The 21,531-nt window shown below is 40.0% G+C and overlaps 1 protein-coding gene and 1 pseudogene across 1 annotated transcript in view; both read left to right on the top strand.

The window, feature by feature from the left end:
• Positions 1 to 21,531, top strand: part of BCAS3 (BCAS3 microtubule associated cell migration factor) — a 766,782-nt gene that overhangs the window by 591,515 nt on the left and 153,736 nt on the right.
• On the top strand, positions 15,168 to 19,631 carry LOC144457977 (cytochrome c oxidase subunit 5A, mitochondrial-like; annotated as a pseudogene).

Genomic DNA, 21,531 nt, shown 5'->3' with positions numbered 1-21,531 from the left:
ACTCTAACTTATATTGACCTCAGTTTCTTCATTTTTAAATGAAGATGTTAGCCTCAGGTGCCTTCCAGCTCTATGATCCTGTATTGTATCTCCCCAGTTGAATATAAGCTTTTTAAAAGAGAGAATTCCTTCTTTCTTTCTTTCTTTCTTTCTTTCTTTCTTTCTTTCTTTCTTTCTTTCTTTCTTTCTTTCTTTCTTTCTTTCTTTCTTTCTTTCTTTCTTTCTTTCTTTCTTTCTTTCTTTCTTTCTTTCTTTCTTTCTTTCTTTTTCTTTCGTCTTTATATGCCCAGCACCTGGCACAGTGGCTGACATATAGTAGGAGCTTGTTGGATGAATTGAACTTGACTGTCTATAACACTGGTCTCCAAAGTGGGGGCCAAAGCACAATCTCAAGAAATATGTGATCGAACAACTGGAGAGTGGGAAGGTGGGGCACAATTGTGGACTTGTTTCCAACATAGACTTGCTTCTCTCTTCCTCCATTCTACCTCTGCTGTACCTCACTATTCTGCTTCTTACCACTGACCTTCTATGATTGCACTCAGCTTGGCTTCTCAGGATGCTCCTAACCTGAAACCCACACACCCATAGCAACTGTGAAGGCGAAATTGCCCAGCCTCCTCCCTCTGTCTCTCAAGTCACCCATTGGCTGCCTCTAGTCTGGGCAGGCTTATCACTCTATAATAAAGCATGGGAAGCACAGAATGAACAGACGGGAATGAGGTGTGACATGCATCAAAACCTACCATTCTTCTGAACTTAACTGTTCCTGTTTAGCATGCCACCATCCTTGTAAGCCTCCCAGATTCCCAGCCTCTTTGTTATCTTTACTCATCACTCAACTGAAATGATTCTCTTTGAAGTCACTAAGACATAGACAGAGACTGGAGAACTTCTAGATCAGGGAACTCCGTTTACTAATGTATGGTAATGGATTTCTCTACAACTGGAAGTCAGAGTGTTTCCTAGAGCACTGAAAAGATTAAGTGAGTTATCTAGGATCATAGCCAATATGCGTCAGAGATGGGACTTGAACCCAGGTTGTCCTCGTTTTGAATCTCCTTCTTTAACCCCTATATGCCATGCTGCCCTTCAGAGTTGCTGATGGGCCCTTAATTGCCTCATCTGAGAGCAGTTCTCAGTCCTCATCCATGCTGAGTTCTACAGCATTTAACACTGTTCACTACTTTCTTTTTCTGAACACTTACTTTCTTCTCTCTGAATTGCTAAAAACCATGTAAATGTGTTGCCTACAAAAACGCTCTTATCTATACTTTAGAAACTTGAAAACAGAAATTTCTAACCTATTTAAAAATCTTTCAAATGAAAAGAGTCAATGGGCTTTAGACTCAGCTTGTTAAAAATGTAAAAATCTGGCACTTTCCCATTTTGCAAGAAGAATTGATTGACATCAGGGAAGATAGAAATTTATTAGCTGAATTGCCACAGGAATTTTTTTTATAATTGTGGATGGGATTTTAAAAAATGATTATCATGATTTAGTAAGCATAGCCAATGATGCACTTCTTCCATTTGGATAGACCTTTCTTTGGGAGGTATTTTATCAAGACAGCCTTTCCAACCAAGTAGTGAAATACATTGAACTTAGACCCAGACCTGTATCATAGTGTCATTAAAGGTCATTAAAATTCATGAAACATATTTGATAATCTTGATGTCACTAAAAGTAGCATTAATAATAGTAAATGAGTTTTCTACCTTTAATAAATAAAATATTTTCAAAAATATTATTTCATCTTTATCTTACGTTTTTTCTAAGTTTTATAATATACATAGGGGCTGGGCCTGTGATTTCACTGATACAGAAAACTCCCTAGGTGGGGAAACTTCAACTAATATATATGTAGTCTGGCATCTTTCTCGAAACTCAGTCTTAGAGAGATGCCTAGAGCACTGAGAAGCTAAATAATTTGCCCATGGTCACATACTATATAATTTATAAATAAAAAAAATACTGAGTATAAAATAAATTTTATCAATAGGGTAACAGTATCAAAAAGTTTGGAGAGCATCAGATTGCTTCCCTTTTGTCACTGGCCCAGGTCAGGGAGAATCAGTATTATATGCCATTTGCAGAGGTAAAAGGCAGGAATAGGAGCAGTTCCTCAGCCAGTAGTTGCTATGCTGACTGACTTGGCATTCCAAGGACTGGCTCAGTCTATTGGTTGAGATAGTCCAACCCACTGTTAGCACAAGGCCCAGTGCTAATGGATTTGCTAAACAGGACCTGAATCCTGGCTTGTCTAAGACTGTGCTCTCTGGGACCTTTCTGATGATGGTTAATATATCTACAGTTGAGAAAAGTAGCAAGAGCCTCAGGTTTCCTGAGGTCATCTAGCCCCACTTTAAAAAAAAAAAAAGCTTTACTGCCAAGTTCTCAGTCCCATTGGGTTGTCAGACAAAGCCACCCACTCCATCTTTGTTTATAGAACTCATTTTCAGAAACAAGTGTTTTATAGTGAGGTGAAGGTTGTAAAGAAACTGTTTATAATGAAGACCCTGAGCCTGGGAGCCTTATATCAGGCATGATCTGAAGGAGCCTTATAAGGGTGGCATTTTAAGAGAAAGGAGAGAAGAATAAGAGGGGGAGAAGAAACTAATAAAAATAGCTGAGATCACTCAACAGTTATCACGAAACAGATACTGCAGGTTTATAACAGCAAGTCTTAAAAGTATACGCGGTCTTAAAAGGCAATTAAAATGTATGCTCCAAAACTATAAAACATTTTCTTTTCATCTGCAACGTCGAGGGCAGATTACAACACATTATTAACGTTTTGTTTAGAGTTCAGTTTCTGATGGCTTCCAAATGCAGTCTGGGTAGATTAACCAGAAGGAGGCCAGTTCCCTTTTTAAGAGCGCTTGTAAAGGAAAGCAATGTGGTAAGATTGTTATGAAAAGCGAGTGTATTTAGGAAATAGCACTTAGCAGGGTCTCTCTGAATGGCTGCCAGGTCAGGAAACTGAAGTGCAAGGCTTGGCCCGAGTTCAGCCCCCCCAGTCCCGGCTCCTTGACCACACAGTACGTCAGGAACATGTCACAAGTCAGCCTGAAGGCTGAAGCCCCGCCCACCAGCCAGCTTGGCACAGCCGTTTTCACATAACCCAGGGCTCCAGAGGGCTGGAGGCAGGCATTCTGGGGCCACGGGAACATGCGAATTTTTTAAAATAGAAATGAAGAACTAAAAAAAATAAAAAGCCTGGGAATCGAACATTTGTGGAGCCCATTTGCCTTGGTAGAACTTTAGAAAATAAAAGCCAAAAGAGACTTTAAGACCATATAGTCCCACTAGTTTAGTAGAATAGATAGAGCTCTAGAAGACCTGGGGTCAACTCCCATCTCAGATGCTTACTAACTCTGTAACTTTGGGCAAGTCACCCCCCCCAGTTGTTCTTTCATTATAATGAGGGGATTGGGTGACCCCTAAGGTTCTTTTCAGTTCTAAATCTATAATCCTGTGAACCCTCTTGTTTTAGAGAGGAGGAAGATGAGACTCGAAGATTGTTTAAGGTCGTACAGAGAGTTAGAGATGGAGCTGGAACTAGGACTTGATTCTTTTTCCATCCCCATCCAGTACTCTCCATTTTTCTATGAGCTTCTTCCTACTAGACCAGAGCACTGACTTCCCCTTTTCAGGTAGCCCTATTGTGGCCTTTATTGGGCACATTCCCTACGGTGTGGAAAGCAGGCAGAAACAAAGTCCCTAAATTTGCTGATTCTAGAACAATTTAGATCTCTTTGCAACATTGAATCTCTCCAGAGTTTGTCCTAAAAGAGAGAATGATCACATCAGGCTGGTGAGACTGGCTAACTGTGTCAGAACCAGCACTGAAGGAAGATTGGAAGAGTGGATGGGATGAGTCACCAAACCTTTAGCCAGTTCTCCCATAGAACCCCACCATTGGATTCCTTCAGAGAAGATAACCTTCTTGCATATATGACTTGATCATTCAGAAGTAGGTAGGGAAAAGGAGGAAAATCTTTTAGATGAGGCATGCAAAACTCAGAACTTTGGACTTTTCTTGTGTCACAGACTTTGGCATGGCACTCTTTAAAACCGCAGTTGGGGGCCCTGAGTGTCCCCAGCCAGCATACCAGCGACCCTGGAGAGAAATCTCAAGAGAGCCATTCTCCCCTCTCTTAGGTATTGGAGAGTACTTACCCCATAAAAATTTAGTGTTTTTACTTAAAGACCGTCTGTGGAGGGAAACAGGAGAGATTTAACCCTATCGTGTTGCTGCCCCATAACCCAGAACAGTGCCCTTTGAAGCCTCCCACAGTACTTCCACTCTGTACCAGACCAACTTAACTTTTTTTATGGCATTTCAAGTTGCTTGAAGTCACATGACTAGTATGCATCTCTGCTTAATGTAAATCAATGTTAGTTTAGGAAATATGGGTTAATGTCAGTTTAGGAAAGTTTTTTTCTTGGCCAATGTCTCCATTTCTCTCTTGTTTGAGGTCTTTATCTCCCTTTCCCCTGTGGCGAATCCATTTTCTTGTCTTTCTGACATGTTTGATCAAGTAATCTCTAAGATTAGGATGTTTTTTTTTACTATACTGCTTTAACTAGCAGGTAAGTACAGTATCTGGTTGCTACAGAAGTCTTTCATGTTGGTTTTTTTTTTAATCCATTCTTTACTAGCAGAAATCAAATCTATACTTATCCCAAGCCAGAATAGGTGATTGAAAACATTTTTATTTCTCCCATTTTAAAATTATGAACTCTGATATTTTCTGGTTCCATTGAAAGGAACAGCAGTTACTGAAGTCCCAATGTTCTGCTTTCCTTTTTTTAGTACCTTCCTTTTTTGAAGGGGTCACTCTGGTTTCAGTCATCTAATATATTATAAAGACATCATCACAAATTTCCAAATAACTTGTGTTTGTCTTAGAAACAAAGCCCAATGTCTTATTGATATTTAAGGCCTAGAGCCAAGAATGGTTGGGACACTTATTGCTTTTCCCGTCTCCACTTCTATGTCTGATAGAAGGATCTGATTTTTCCCTTCATTGTTATTCTTTACCATCAGAAAGTTCATCTTGATTGGGCAGACAGCAGAACTGAATGAATAGTCAAGACCTGCCTGTAGATTCCCTAGCAAATCAAAGGCAGAACCTGGATCAATGTTCCAGAGTTTCTCCTAACCTTCAGGAAGACCTCTAGACCCCACCTTCTTTAGTTTCTGAATTCATCTTTGGCCACCAAAGCATGGTGCTCCCTTACGCCCTCTCTGATTCATTTATTGTGGGCGCACTGAGCTTGGAAAACATCAGATGACCCTTTGTCAAAATGCTGGCGCTCAGAGGCTTGTGGAATATTCCCAGAATCCATGAGTCTTGCTGTCCTTTGCTGTCACAGGGGTATATGCATCCATAGTGTTCACGTGAGTGCTGTAATCTGAGAGCTGCTGGGATTCTAAGTCCCTCTGATATGTTTGGCCCAAGTGCTGTAGCTGGATTGAGCGAGACAGTATTCACCAGAGAACTCCCCGTTCTTCCATGCACCCTTTCACTTGAAGATACCGATGAGTACACTGTGTGCAGGACTTGGGAATTAAGAGTCACTGAGGTAGCTGCTAATGGGAAGGGCCTTTTTGTTGCCTTTCTCTGAGCAATTCAGAACAGAAGCCTTCCTTCCAAACATTCAATAACCAGCACCTAATAAGCATATAAATGGGGAGGCTGTGCCATGATTAATAACAAAGTTGGAGGCCTGGTTTTGTCTTCCTGCCAAGCCTTTTGGTATTGATTTGGTCCTTCACTTGGGTGATGAGAAAAAACCCACTTTGACCCTCTCTTCTAGAGTAGGATCTGGCTGCCTGAGGTGTTCCTTGTTCACAAACTCAGTTACAATGCACTGGCTCTGGTTTGTCAATCAACCAAAACATTTATTAAGTACCTACTGTGTGCTAGGCACTGGGTGTACACAAATACAGGGGGGAAAAATAAAGCTAGTCCCTGCTTTTAAGGGGCTTATATTCTAATGGTTTCTCATTGATGCATTATATCCTGTTTCATACCATTCCCAGTCAGTGAGTATATTTCACTTGCAGCTCCCACTTATCCTAGGGGGAGCGGGCTGATGTCCTGTCTGTTTTAGCTTAGCTTCCTTCTTGCCAATGAGGGGCCAAGTTTATCTATAAAGGTATACAACTCAGGGTCATAGAGCTAGAGCAAGGGGGACCTAGGGGGGACCTTGGAAACCATCTAATCCAATCTTCTCATTTATAGTTGAAGAAACTGAGGCCTCAGCTATAGGATTGAAGACTAGCTCTGTTCTTTACTATCTGTGTTACCTTGGACAAGTCAGTTAACCCTTCTGTGCTAGAGTTGGACTAAATATCTCAAGTCCTTTCTAATTCTAAATCTAGAATCCAATGATCTGGCTTTGAATCCTAGCTCTGACGCTTTGAAGCTATGTGACTCTGTGTAGGTCTCCCCGCTCTCTGAAAAATGGAGATATGTACTGTTCACATCACTGGGCTGCAAGAATAATTTTTTGTGAATTGTAAAATTCTCTATAAATATGAGATGTCATTTGTTATTATTGTAACGTAACACACTGGGTGTTTTCCTCACGATATATACCTGAGAGTCCAAAAATAGACTATTTTGCTATCTTTGGCAGCAGCCTGGACCTGGTGTTCAAGACTGATAGCCATAACCTTTTGTCTTTGAAATTACTGTGGCAATGACAAGTCATTTAACCTCCCTTGGCCTCAGTTTCCTCATCTGTAAAATGAAGGGGTAGGAATAAATAGCATCTAAGGTCTTTTGTAGGACCCATGAAGTAGACAGTGTAAGTACTGTCATCCCCATTTACAGATGAGGAAACTGAGAGGTTAAATGACTTCACATGGATTGGGCATCTTCTCTGTGATTCTTTTTTCTGATTTCTCCCTAGTTGGGAAATTTATAAACAGTACTATTCATGTGGTACATAGCCTATACCATTTTGTTTGTTAGCTACTTGTACACACCACTTCTTATCTACTAAATTCTAAAACCCTGGAATGAAGGGAGTGTATCTTTCACAGTTTTGTATCTATCACAATGCCTAGTATGATGTCTGATATGTAATAGTTTCTCAGTAAATCTTTGTTGAATGAATGGGAGGGTGGATAGATGAAGGAAGAACCTAATGCCCAGATGATACTTAGCTTCCAGGCAATGATTCCCTAAATAAATAGATAGTTGTAAGTGCCTTGGGATCATGTAGTAGCATGTCAGATTTAGGAGTATGAAGAGAAATGTGAATTACACTGCCACCAGTTCTGAAATTTGGGGAGCTGAGTCTAAATCCTAATGTTTCATAAGGAAAAACTACTCCATCCGGCTCTAAATAGATACTTGTATGTCTAGTGTGACCCCAACATGTGGTTCTGTAGGTATAATGCCCTAAAATGGGGCTATACCATACCTCTTCATTTTAATTTACAAATCTGTTCTAGACTGACAGATGTTGAACTCAAGATGCCTTGAGCTTCTGGAGATTCTCATTTTGTTTCTGATTAAAGGATGAGTTGTTTTTTTTCTTAAACCCAAAGGAACTATATGACCACAGCCATTCCCTGCTAAACTATTTGCTTTAATGCCAATGTTCTGTAGGACTTCTATAGTTTCTGGGAAGGAGCACCAAAGGTCTAAAATCCATCACAACTTCTTGCACCCATTTCGTATTTCGAAAGAGACTGGGGAACAAATGTCTTGCAATGAGGGGCAAACTATGAGAAATTTGCCCTTAAAAAAAATAGAGATAAGCATGTGGACTTTGTATACTGACTCAGTAAAATTTCTAAGAATTAATACATAATGATATGATTTGTGCTCTCTCCCTCTTGAAATTGCCTTGTATTACTATATGTATATTTTGTATTTAATTATCAGCACATGTATTGCATCTGACCACTAGAATATAAACTCCGTGAGGTCAGAGACTTCCATTTTCGTCTTTATGTCCCTACCACCTAACATAGTACCCAGAACATATAGGAGATGTTTCATTGATGCTTATTTAATTGAATTGTAGTAACGCTGGGCAGTAGCAGTAGTGGTGGGTTTTTTGTTTTTGTTTTTTTGTTTTTGTTTTGGTGAGGCAATTGGGGTTAAGTGACTTGCCCAGGTCACACAGCTAGTGAGTGTTACGTGTCTGAGGCTGGATTTGAAATCAGGTCCTTCTGACTCCAGGGTTGGTGCTGTATGCACTGCCCCCACCTAGCTGCCCCAGTGGTAGTTATTTTAAAGCAGAACATAAAACGTCACCTACATGATGATTGTAATTGACTTCAGCAAAATATCAATAAAGCGTCTTACTATGTGTAAGGCACCATGCTCAGCTCTAGGGGTTCACAGATAAAAACAAGATATAACAATGTAAAAATGTACAATAGTTGTTCACCAAGATCTAAATAAATCTTTGAGGAATGTGAATAAGTTTCCACCAGTTAAGAACCTAATGAACATTTCAGTTAGTTAAATCCACCATTTTAAGAAATTACACGAACAAACAAATGTACAGATTCCTACAGATCCAACCCACAGTATCGTCTTCGTCTTGAAAGCACTGACAATAGCTGAGAGCCCTGAAATTCAGCCAACTTAATGACCCAGAGTTATGGTCAGTGTTCCCGTATGTTTTGTACTTTGTTCTCTCTTCTTAGACTCCAGCTCTGACTTTAATAGCACTCTGGCTGCCAGCTCCTGTCCATAGGAATTGAGAAGTTTGGGGGATCTATTTAAATACTGGAGAAACTGAGGTTCTCTAATTCAATCACAGGTCTTTCTTAAGTTACCGATTGGCTACTGTAGGAACTGGCCTCTCAAGAAAGCAAGTCCATCAGCAAAAGAATGTTAAGTAAACCATTTCAGTTCTCCAGCCGTGGGAGCAATCTCCCTTTTTTCTTCCCATCTTTTATAGTCCCCTCACAGGAAGAGACTTGGATTCTCTTCTCAGGCACCATCCCTAGACTGGGCAGCTCTCCATTTGCTGACCTGGGACACACTGGATCCTCTTAGGTGTTAGTATTCTCTCTTCCCTCCTCCACAGATTATCATGTATGTATTTACTTGTTTACAGATTATAAATTCAAGCTCCCAGAGGGCAGGGTCTGTTCCATTTTTATTTTTGTATCCCCAATGCCTGACACATAGCATGTGCTTAGTAAATGCTTGTTGTTCAATTGGATTGAATCCTCTGTGAATCCTATGTATTTTCTCTCTCTTTGGCTAATCTTCTTTTGAGCTGTCAGAGTGCTTCTGAGGCTGTCTCCTTTGGGTGTATGAGTTTATCAGAGACATTGAGGTGAATATCAGGGGCCAGATGTTATTGTAGCTTTCTGTGTAACTTTGGACTGGTCTTCTACTTATAGAAATCTCCCTGCTACCAGGAGCCTTTGGAATCAGTGTGGGCTTTCCCCCTCCAAGTAATTCACAGAACACACTAGAATGTGTAGCAAGGCCTTCAATTTTCGAATGCTACAAGTCTTTCTACAATTTTTCGAGAAAAAGCCTGGGAGACTCCTAGCCCATAGGAAACTGGAATTGAAAGGTCCAGCTAAAAATATAAATTTAAGGTCATCTGTTTTCACTGACACAAAGGTCTATGGAAAACGAGTGAGCTGGCCTCATGTTTTCTGAAATTTTTACAGTGGGAATGTGTTATAAAACGCCCTGCCACTGTTGTTTCCCTTGGGATTTAGGGCGAGAGACAAGAAGGCTGACAACTCTCTTCCTGTTGTCAGAGCTTCAAGGAACTCTGTAATCTTCCCACCAGCTTTACTCTCTCCTGGAACTCACGGATAAAATTAGCTGCTGGCCCCACTTCAGTGGTGGAGTTTTTGAAAGCTTTCAGAAGCTCAGTCGAACAACGGCAGCAGACTGCTTTCTCACAGTACCACTTTGGGATCTGCTTTGTACAGAGTAGCCTGGTATGGTAAACTGATGGGTGCCTGACATGAGTGTCATCAATCATCAACATAAAGAATGCCCACAGGGACAGAGAAAAATCATCTTTGTGGGGGTGGGCCTTGTTCATGTTTCTGAATATTTCTCCCTTTGGATTTGTGTGACTGCTTTGTGACAGTTTTAAGCCCAATAAGCTCTATTTGGAAGGATTAAAGACCCCACTTAGCACTCCTTTTCCGACATGGATTCCAGTTGTCCACAGGAGGAAAAAAAGGTGGAAAGGGGGCAGGGAGAAATCATTTGGGGGCTGACAACTCTCCTAAACCAGAACTGAACACATTTATCCAATTTGACACGTGTTGCCTCTGAGTCCCAGAAAGAGACTGAAATGCCTCAGTCAGAGAATAAAAAGGGCCAAGGACTAAAACCAGACTAAGGGAGGCCAGCCCATTAGTGAATGGCCAGCGGGGGTGGGGGACAATGGGGATTATTGAAGGTTGAATCAAGAATGAACATGGAGGGACTGTTACCCAGGAAAATCCCTCCCCTCCCCCCCAACCACCACCAATAGCTTTGAATCCCAGGGTACAGTTAAGGAGATGGGGTTCTGCTTAGTCTCCGCTTCAGGATGCTGTGCCCTGACCCTTTATAAGTCAGCCTTGCTTGATTACTCTTTTTATTCAAGACTCAAAACAGCTTGTAAAGTTTTTTATCATTCTTTCCCAGATTGTGTGGGCCACACTGAAGCTTTAGCTTTTCTTTTGTCCACATCTGTTTTCCAACCTCATTACTCTTCTGTTATTACATTCTTTTTTTTTTTAAGGAAAGAGAGTTGTTTATTTCTATTCTGCAAAGATTTTTGTTTTCTCTTTTAGAGTCTCAAAATCCTAGCTACTAAATCAAATGATTTTACTCTGAAACAAGGCAGTGGCTCTCTTCCTAGTGTAGGGATTTCATTCTTGCTCACAGCTCCTTGCCTGGAGTAGTGATGCTCAGCCCGAGGCTCTCAGGCCACATTTCACTTTGTCATGGGCAGTCTGTGGCTTTTCAGCATCTCCCATTTTGGTGTCAGACTGTTACCTCATACTAGACTTTTTGCAGAAAGAATGGAGTAGTGGACTTAGAGTTGAGAGAGACCTGAATTCAAATCCTGTCTCTGAAGTAACAGCTGTAAGACCCTGGGCAAGTAACTTAACACTTCTGATACTCAATTTCTTCATCCATAAAAGAGCCTAGTAACACCTAACTCACAGGGTAGTAGTGAGGCCCAAGTAAGACCAGGTATACAAAGTACTTTGTAAACCTTCTGGCAGGATATAAACATTGATTGTTATCATAAAGAGCATGCAATCGTCATGTGGCTCTTTTGGTTAATGTTGATTGCAGATGGTGGCTTTCAAATCATGTAAATTTTGAGTAGCACTAGGGTTTTTTGTTGTTGTTGTTGTTGTTTTTAAAGGCTTGGCAAATAGAATCCAGGAGGAATAGCTTAAGGAATTGAGGTTATTTATGCTGGCAAAGAAAAAGCTAAGAGAATGTTTAAGATCAGGCTTCTAGTATCCTCGCATTTGTGTTAGAAGCAGTTGTCCTTCTATGAAAAGAGCTAATGCAGTTTAAATTGCCACAGTAGGAGCTCCTTGATTCTGGGAGCAATGAGCCTGGAGTAATAACTCACAGTTATATATTGCTTTACAGTTTGCAAAATTCATACCTTACACTAACCCCATGAGGGAAGTTGTGCATGTATGATATTGTCCTCTTCATTTTACAAATGAGGAAACAGTAATTAAGTGACTTGCCCAAGGTCATGTGGCTTATAAATGGTGCATCCAGCACTTGTATCCAGATCTTCTGACTTCAAGAATGCTCCTTGTTCCACTACACTCTTGCATGTTACCAGGGGCCCTTGTAAAGCCTCTTTCTCCTTTTTCTCTTGGAATACACTAAACATTTGTCAGATTAGACTTATTTATGTGTAGCCTTCCTGAGGTTGAGCAATTAATTTCTGCCCCATAGAGGTTTTAGTTCTGTGATTTGGTGATTTTTTTTCCTTTAAGGATCAGTATTCTTATGAGAAAAAAAAATGAAGATAATTTTCCTTGGACGATATTTGAGACCAAAATCCTGCTTCTGCAGGCCTGGTTTCTACTATGCCTCCTTGGCCACAATTCATGTTGACTTTAAGTAAGGATTGCCAATTCGTGCCCAAACTTTGTGGTTAGTGAAAACAAGCTCATTTAATATAGGAATAAACTTCAAACTCCCTCCGTAGAAACCCATCAAGATTTCCTTCCATCAAGTAAAAACTGCCAATTGTATTTGATGCTGGGTTGGGTATATTGGAGCTTATTATGAATATCACTTAAGAGGATGTTCCATACATTTGGGCCTCTCCTGTTCTTGTAGACCAGTATTGGCCCCAAAGAAGAGATGTGAAAAGGTGCTTCCTCCTTTTCTTTGCAGAGGTGGGGGCTGCGAATGTGAAACACTGTAGATTATGTCAGACATTCTCATAAGTTGGTTAGTTTTGCTGAGCTACTTTTTCTCTCCTATTCTTTTTTGTAAGTGACCATTCTCTTATTGGGGGAGAGGGATAAATTAGGAAATATATTGATGCAGAAAAAATAGATAACTAAAACAATTTATTTTTAAAAATAAAGTCTTGACTCTCCTACTATGACTATGAGATATGCTTACATAATTGATCCAGGTAAAACTCAACTTTGCCATCAATTATCAGTGCTCTCTCCTCTTTGGAATTACTTTGTATTTACTTGTCCATTTATGTATTGTGTCCTCTCAGTAGAATATAACACCTTTGAGGACAAGGACCTTTTCATTTGTCTTTGTTAAAAACTGTGTATAGTACCCAGTACATAATTGGTGCTTAATAAACCCTTGTTGAATGAAATTGAATTTAATTAGCAAAAACAAAACCAAAAACAAACCCTTTATCTTTAAGATGTTACTTATGATGTTATTATCAGTATTTATCTCTCATAGGAGTCACCGTCTGATATGTTTTTCCATTGGTTATTGACTTGTGTTTAATAAGTGCCATAAAAGACCTTTGAGAACATGGACCAGAAAAGGAGGTAAATTGGTCAGGTAGCAAGAGTGAAGGAAACAGATTGATGACTGATGGGTAGCACTGGTTTCTATGAGCTGTTAAAATAACTAGGAGGTCCTTGTGAGCACTGGGTAGATGCTGTGTGGAGAACTTATGGGAATACATGCACAGGAGTTGCATAGGATGAGAAAGCGTGGTAGGATTATTATACACGCTGATGGAGGGAGTATCCATGTGAATGAGACCATGCGTCCATCCAAGCATTGCTCTTGTATAAAAAACAGTTGAAACTGTAGAAACAAATGGTGCCGTGGTATTCACTAAGCCTGTGTCTGTTCTAGGCCACATCTCCTATATTATTCACTAGACTAGTAGGATAATGGTATGATTGTTTTTTAAAGAGCAAGTCCTTATAATTCAAATCGATTTATTAAATGCCTGCTGTGGACAAAGTACTGTGCTAGGTGCTGGGAATATAAGGATAGCAACAAAAAAGTCCAGACTTAAAGGAGCTTACCTTTTACTGGACAGATATAAAACATAGACATGCAAGGTATATATAAATATTTAAGTCCTGTGTTTGTTGAGGAAGAGAGAGCACTGAGCGGAGAGGGAAAAGTGGGGGACCAGGAAAATAGCCTTTGTTAGCAGTGGGGAAGTTTAGTGTGGATTATAGGTTCATTGTTGCCTCAGGCAATAAAATAGTTTGCTGCAATTTTAGTGCTGGTAATGGGACTCAAGAATGACGGAATATGAATGGCTAAAATACATTCTCCCCCTCCCCAAAAATTTTAAAGTAAGCTCAGTTACATCAGGCAAACTCAGCCTCCAACACTGAGAGTCATCCTATCCTTAATTTGTGGAAGATTTGAAAGCTGACATAGGGCTTTTATTTTATTTTTTGGATGTTTCCCTAAATAAGTTGTATTGATGCTTTTTAGTATTGTATCACAGTAATTTCTGGATATCTCTACTCACACCCCTACATGCTCATGCATAGATGCACGCATGCACACGTGCGCACACACACACACACACACACACGATGCTGGAACAGAAGAAGGGAAACGTGTAACAAAGGAAAACAGCTCATCTAAAAACAACCAATAAATACAGGAACTGGATCTGACAACATATGAAAACCCTGCCCTTGTAGTCACCCACCTCTTTGCTTCAGGAAGGTATATTTCATTATCCCTTCTCCAAGACCATTATTGGTTTTTCAATTACTCAGAAGTTGGCTCCTTTCTAGTGTTCTTTTCACTTTTATTGTTTTAGTCATTGTGTATATTGTTCTTCTGTTTCTGGATGCAGAACTTTTAATAAGACACTGGAGTTGGTCGTGGCCTCCTTTCAGGGTAACTCAAGCTGCCTATTTCCTCATGGTAAAAGGTTTGAGACAGGGAATAGTTTCCAAAGGAAAGTGTGGGAAGCACCTGGGGCTTGAATGATTTAACACTGAACATAGATGATGGGACCCTGGAGAGGCTATATGTGGGCCTGAGAGGTGAAACCAGAAGCCTAGGAAAAGTTTTTCCCTGTCTAGGATTATCAGGAGTGTCCAGGAAGGCCTTGCATGCAGATGCAATTTTCCAAGGCTGGCACACCGAGTGGGTGATCCGTATAAAAGATCTAATTGCTGCAACAAATATGACTCAACAGCCCATTTGCTCCTTCTGTTCTTGTGTGGAGTTCATTTCATGCCGTGTTAGAAATTTGCTGTAATCTAAGCCTATTTAGTCTGTTTTCTTCCACTTTGTAAACATGCTTTTTCCATAGTTGCAAATGTCTCCACCATTATTTGTTTCAATTTGTAAATTGCACAAAGGCTTTAATAAACAGTGTCCTCACGCACACAGTCCTCTGTAGTCAGAAATCAACCAAGGAAAGCCTGGAGACAAGTATGAAAGGAACCTTCCATGACATTTTGCTTATTCCAGCAGATAGGGCCAGGGTTCCAGTGGTAAGGAATGCTTCAGAGTCCCATTCCATTAGGAAACAGAGATAAAAGAAGCATCTGTGATTAATAACATACAATACATAAGTGAGACATCCAAGACTGATTACAGTAGTGTATTCAGCAAGAGAGTTGATTGACATGTCAGAAATGCTCAGGCCTCCTGCTAGGTGCTACCATATTGTGTAAGAGTATCCCTCTTAGTAAATGGTGATGGCATCATGGGGACTTTCAGGCCTTGACCGGACAAGTTGGTTATCCTAGACTATATCTCTTTCTTTTATACTCCATTTACTTTAATTAACTGAAACCTAGCTTTCCTTTATGAAGTCCATACCTTTGGACATCCTCTCCTGGCTGACTGCTTCTTTTCTTATCTCACAGGGCTTAGGGTCTCCAGCGTTGCACAAACGTAGCTGTTTCCCATGCCAGAAAGTCTAGGAGAGGGAGCTGTCCATAGCTGAAACTAATTCAGAAGAAAAGGTGGGGTATTAGGTTAGCCCCACATGGACACTAGCATAGTGACCCAGTGGAGCAAGTCAAATTGTAAACTTACCTGCTTGTATGAGTAAACTTTTTTAGATGTCAGGTTGCTTAAACTCTCCCTAATCTTAGACCGTGTTTTCCTGTTTTGGTCTTTGCATGCCACTGCTCTAGCAATAGTGATCTGTACTTCATCTTATTTTTCAATTTAATTTTATTCCTTTCAGTCACTGAAAATCTGCCTTCTCTCCCTCCTGTCTCTCGCTCTTCCTACCATCACCAGCACTGAGAAAGTAAGAAAAGACAAAACAAATCTCTTGTAACAGACATGTATGTTCAAGCAAAACGAATTCCCACATTAGCCACGTCCAAATAAAAAATATGTCTCAATCTGTATTATGAGTCTGTTACCTCTCTCTCAGGAGGTAAATAGTGTGTTTATTATTGTGAGTCCTCTGAAACTGTGGTTGGTCATTTTGTTGACCAGAATTCCTGAATCTTTAAAAGTTGTTTGCCTTTACAGTGTTGTTGTAATTATATTAATTGTTCTCCTGATTTCATTTACTTCATTCTGTGTCGGTTCATTTAAGTCTTCCCAGGTTTCTCTAGAATGATCCCTTTTATCATTTCTTACACCACAATAGTATTCCATCATTTCATATACCATAGCCATTTCCCAATTGATGGGCACTCCCTCAGTTTCCAATTCTTTGTCCCCCCCAAAAAAAGAACTGTTATGAATAATTGTGTGTGTGTTTATCTTAACTCCTGCTTCTGGTCTTTGTTGGCTACCTCTCTTGGTTGCTGCATTGAAAATAGACCCTTTAAGAGCCTTTAAGAGCTTCCCTTTTGTTTCTAGCCCGTTACTAAATGAGACATGACCACAACAAACTAAACAGGCTAGCTGGCTGGTATCACGGAGGCCTGTATCATGAAGAGTTCTCCTCACTGGCTCTGCTCTAGCTCTACCTCTTGAGTGAAGCTGGGGTAAGAAACCATGGCTGTATATGGAGTATTTATAATACTCTTTGCTTGCTCTTGCCATTTCTAGACCTGTGCTTTGTCACTATTATTCAACTACCTGTCCTTCTTTGAAATTTGTATGCCATCCTCTACTGAGCTTTGCCATTGTTGTCTGTTTAACCTCCAAGATCTTCAACTTCCAAAATTTTAGTGTCCTGCCTTTCCACCTCTTCCAATCCTGCCTTTCCACCTCTTCCAATCCTTTATTCCTCCTAAATTTGTTCTTCTACCCTCATCTTGACCTATGGTCTCCTAATTACTCTTTACCAACACCCCACTGCTCCCAATCCCTCAGAGTCTACCAGTCCTATTCTGGCCTCATTTCTATCTCTATCCAGTCTTCACCCATTGTAAGCCATTTTGACGGTGCCTTTCTTCCACTGTTAAATCTCTTGTTCCCTTGATCTTCCCTTGTTTCTGCCCAGCTGACCTACGGTCTTGCTTAACTTTCTCCATCTACAGACAAATCCTAAAAGGTAAGTCATGAAACCATGCTGACTGGGTCTACTAAAAATGTCTGGTAACTCTTCTCAACTGGACCCTCAATGTTATACAATAATCCTTTTCATTATTTATTTATTTATTAGTTACCATATCCCCCACAAAAACTATTCCAAACTTTCTTTTTTCAAGTTCTCAGCTGCATTTCTCCCTCTTTACTTTCAGGGGAGAAAAAAGCTTATATATATGTGTGTGTGTGTGTGTGTGTGTGTGTGTGTGTGTGTGTGTGTGTGTGTATATATATATATATATATATATATACATATATATATGTATATATATATGTATATATATATGTATGTATGTATGTATATACATATGTATATGTATATACATATGTATATGTATATACATATGTATATATATATATATATATATGTATATACCACTTAAAAAAAAACTTCCCTTGAGCCTACTACCTCAAGCTATCATCCAATCTCTGTTCTTCCGAATGCCACCAAAGTTATCTGCAGCATTTTATGCAGTTGTCCATCCATTCCTTTTGGACTCTGTTACCTGCTTCTGCACTCTTCTGGTTCTCCTCACATCTCCCTGGCCTTTCCATAATTTCTTTTGCTAGCACCTTTCCTGCTCTTTAAGGTAGGTATTCCTCACCTGCATTAGGGAGGTGAAAAAGCAAAGTGCTATAGTGCCTGGCACAGAATAAGCATTTAATAAATGCTTTTTGACTGATTGACAATAAGATCTGAAATAGGTCATTACTAACTAGGGAAATCAAGGAAGGTTTTTATTGGTTTCCATGATATATCACTACGTGGTTCTAGTTTTTCCTCCCTGACTACTCCTCTGTCTCCCTTTCAGGCTTCTCATCTTCCTATTTGTGTTCTCCAGAGTCCTATCCTCAGACAGGGAGACCTTTCTTCATTCTCTACACTATCCCTTGGAAATATTCATTCCCACCTTCATGCCCATGGCTCAAGAATCTAAATTTCTAGTTCCACATTTCTATCTGCCAATTGGATATCACTGCCTGATGTCTCATTAATACGTCAGATTCAACATGCCCCAAAAGAAACACATCATTTTCTTTCCCAAACCCTGCCCTTCTTCTGACTCCTTTATTTCTGTGGTAGGCACTGCCATCCTCCCAACCGTGCAGACTTAAAATTTCAGATTCATCTTAGACTCTTCCCTCTCTTTCATCCTCTGCATCCAGTCAGTTGCCCTTTTTACTCCTGTCCATGCCTGAAATGTAGGTGAAAGCTCAGAGTCATCCTTGATTCTTCCCCGCTTGTTCAGTCTCTCCCTTTTTTTTAAGACCCAGCCTTCTCACTGCCCCTGCTGAAAGTGACTTCTCCTTCCTGGAATTTCCCTTAACATTCTGTATGGATCCCTTTGCTCTAATCACATTCTACTTTTTATCATCATTATTTATATGTTAATTTCCCCACCCCATCCCTAACCCCTTGCTATTAGACTGTTTAGTTCCTAGAGGGGCAACATTTTTGTCTTATTTCATTTTAGCATCCTTACTGCCATGAAGAGTCTTCCACTTATTAGATGCTAAATAAATTTTTGACCAATCGATTTGAATTAGTTAATGAGGTGATATTGGGGGAAGGCTCTTCCTAGACCAAAATTAGAACAGGATCTGGTTGATCTGAAATATGAACCCAGAAGAGAGAGGAGGGGGAAATAAGCCCCTCTTTACCTTATTCTTCAATATGCCCAGCAACCAAGCCCCGTAAGTTTGGGTGGGCATGTTCAAAGCACACTCAGCCCACATCTTCCCCCCTATTCAATGAACGATGTGTCTCTCTTGAAATATCTCATACCATGCCCTACATTTGGAGCCCTGAGAGAGATTTCATATTATGGACATCCTACCTACCAGTGTCTCAGACCATAGAAACATTGTCCTAAGCGTTCAACTTTGTGGGGATTTAGTATCACTAATAATATTTGGCAGTGGCGGTTTGTGAGTTTTCTGGTGGAATGATTTCTCATGCCTCGTCTTAAATAGTTATAACATGTATACTCTCACTCCTCAGCCTTTGTCTTGACCAGTCAGTCTGGTCCATCTGTTCGTCAGTCAGCCTTTTTCCACCATAACTATACTAGCCACCACTCTCCACTACTGTGCTGCCTTGGCTGCAGCTGAACTCTCAAAACCCAGGCAGCCTCTTCTTCCTGCCCCTCCTCTTTCTAATCCCTTCCCTCCCTTCCTCACCCTACCTCAATGCAGCTATCTAGTCAATTGGCTGCTATTTCCATGGGTCCCATGAAACAGATGAGGAATTCAGTACTCATTGGGTGACATACTTAAACAAACAAGATCTTGATGCTTGGGAATTATGAAAAGGAATGAATACACTGGTTTGCTATGACCTGGTTCCAGAAACCAAAATCATGGATGCTATTTTGAGGGTATGCAGATGATGAGATGATTTTGTTAGTGCAGTTCAAATACTAAAGGTTATAAAGTACAAAGCAGGAGCACACAAGGAAATCTACTTATGTGTTATCCAGGAACTTAGACCAACTTTAGATGAATTGGGAATCTGTACTCCAGAGGAATTGAACCTGGACAAAGCATAAATTCCTGTGGATGGTCTTCCTAAGGATTTATTGGCAATGCTGCTTGATTATGTACATTTACCTGGATATACTAATGATGAAACATTATTTGAATATGTTTTTCTTTATTGAATTCCAGTCTGTATAATATTTGCCTTGGATCCTAATAAAAAAAGAAATAGTTTAAACTTTAAAAAGTACCTGTAACATGTTAGAACTGGAAGGGATCTCATTAGTCATCTAGACCAACTTCCATGTCTTAGAGTTAATCATGCTGAGGCCTAGAGAGAGCCTAAGATGGCAAAGCTGGGACACTCGCATTCCCATACACATCCTACATGTCTGTGTTGTCTTCTCAGTCCCCCAGACAAACCTGTTCAACCCAATCCCTCTATGGTGATGATAATGATAATAATAATTCACATTTACATAGCACTCTTAGGTTTGCAAAGTGCTTTACGTGCATTATCTTATTTGATTCCCACAACAACCCTGAGAAGTAGATTATCATCCCCATTTTACAAATGAGGAATGAGGCTCAGAGAGGTTAGATGACTTATTTGGGTCATATAGCTATTAAGTGTCTGAGGTAGAATAGAAACCCAGGTCTTCCTGTATCTAAATCTAGTTTGCTATCCTTAATATTCTGCTTATTGCCGTACCCCTCTTCCCCTCACAATAGCTATGTGTTATACTTATAGCTTCTATATGCTTATAGCATACTTTATCCTCATAGCTTCCCCCTAACTTTTCTGGATGCATGTTCTTTTTCATACTCAGTTCTTAGGTGAAATAATGATAACTCTGTTCTCTAGAGAAGCCAGGCCATGGTATTTGAGCACCTTAGGCATTGTTTCAGAATTGTATTCTCCTTATGTTAGTCTACTGGAAGAGGGAGGGAAAGGGAATGAGCATTTACATAGGTGCCTAGGTACTGTGTTCTAAGCACTTCACAAATATTATCTCATTGATCCTCATAACAACCCTGTGAAGGTGCTGTTATTATCCCCATTTTACATATGGGGAAACTGAGACAAACTGAGGTTAAGTGACTTGCCCAGGGTCACACAGCTATTAAGAGTCAGGAGCTAGATTTGAACTCAGTTCTTCCTGACTTGGAGCCCTGCGCCTATTCATTGTGCTATTTAACTTCCTTGGGATTTCACTGTGACATATATGCTGCTTGACTGATCAACTAAACAGTGGATGACTATAAACTTGGGAATGACTTTAAAAAGCTATGTGAATATAAAAGAATAGTTTTTTGTTCTAAGAAATTATGAATACTAAGAATTTAGAGAAACATGAGAAGATTTGTATGATCTGATGCAAAGTGAAATAAACAGAACCAAAAAAACCAAACAAACCCAAAACCCTCCTCTCCAGTAACTATAACATTATAAAAGGGGGGGGGGAAATCACTATTCTTTTATATTCACATAGCTTTTTAAGTCATTCCCAAGTTTATAGTATTCCACTGTTTAGCTGATCAGTCAAGCAGCATATATGTCACAGTGAAATCCCAAGGAAGTTAAATAGCACAATGAATAGGCGCAGGGCTTCAAGTCTGAGTAATTGAAAAACCAGCGAAGTTCCTAGACAGTGAAAAAGGAAACCTTATTCCTCTCAGCAGAAAGACCAGGAACTACCAGGTTGGAATGTTGCATGATGTTTTCAGATGGGGTCACTATATCTGATGTTTTTGCTTAATTGTTTTTCTTTACTCAAGGGGTAAGGTTCGATCTGGGGATGGAGGTAGAGAAGGGAGAGCTCCTTCCCAGAAGTGAGTATAACATAAAGAGAAAATGCAACCAAAAAGGAGATATATAGATGTAGATATACATACATACATATACTTATGCACAGACACATACCTACATACATCTGTGGCAAGAATTTTCTGCCCCTGAATACATGTATATTTCTATAAAAAATCAATATGAATTTTTCATTACTTCATTACAACCCAACTCCCCTGCTTATTGCATTCTAGGCGGTTTACCCTAGACCTGACCCCATTATTGAACATTAG

Source organism: Phascolarctos cinereus, unplaced genomic scaffold (genome assembly GCF_003287225.1).
Source record: "Phascolarctos cinereus isolate Bilbo 61053 unplaced genomic scaffold, phaCin_HiC Scaffold_5;HRSCAF=322, whole genome shotgun sequence".
NCBI lineage: Eukaryota > Metazoa > Chordata > Mammalia > Diprotodontia > Phascolarctidae > Phascolarctos > Phascolarctos cinereus.
This window is presented reverse-complemented; position numbering and strand designations above follow the sequence as displayed.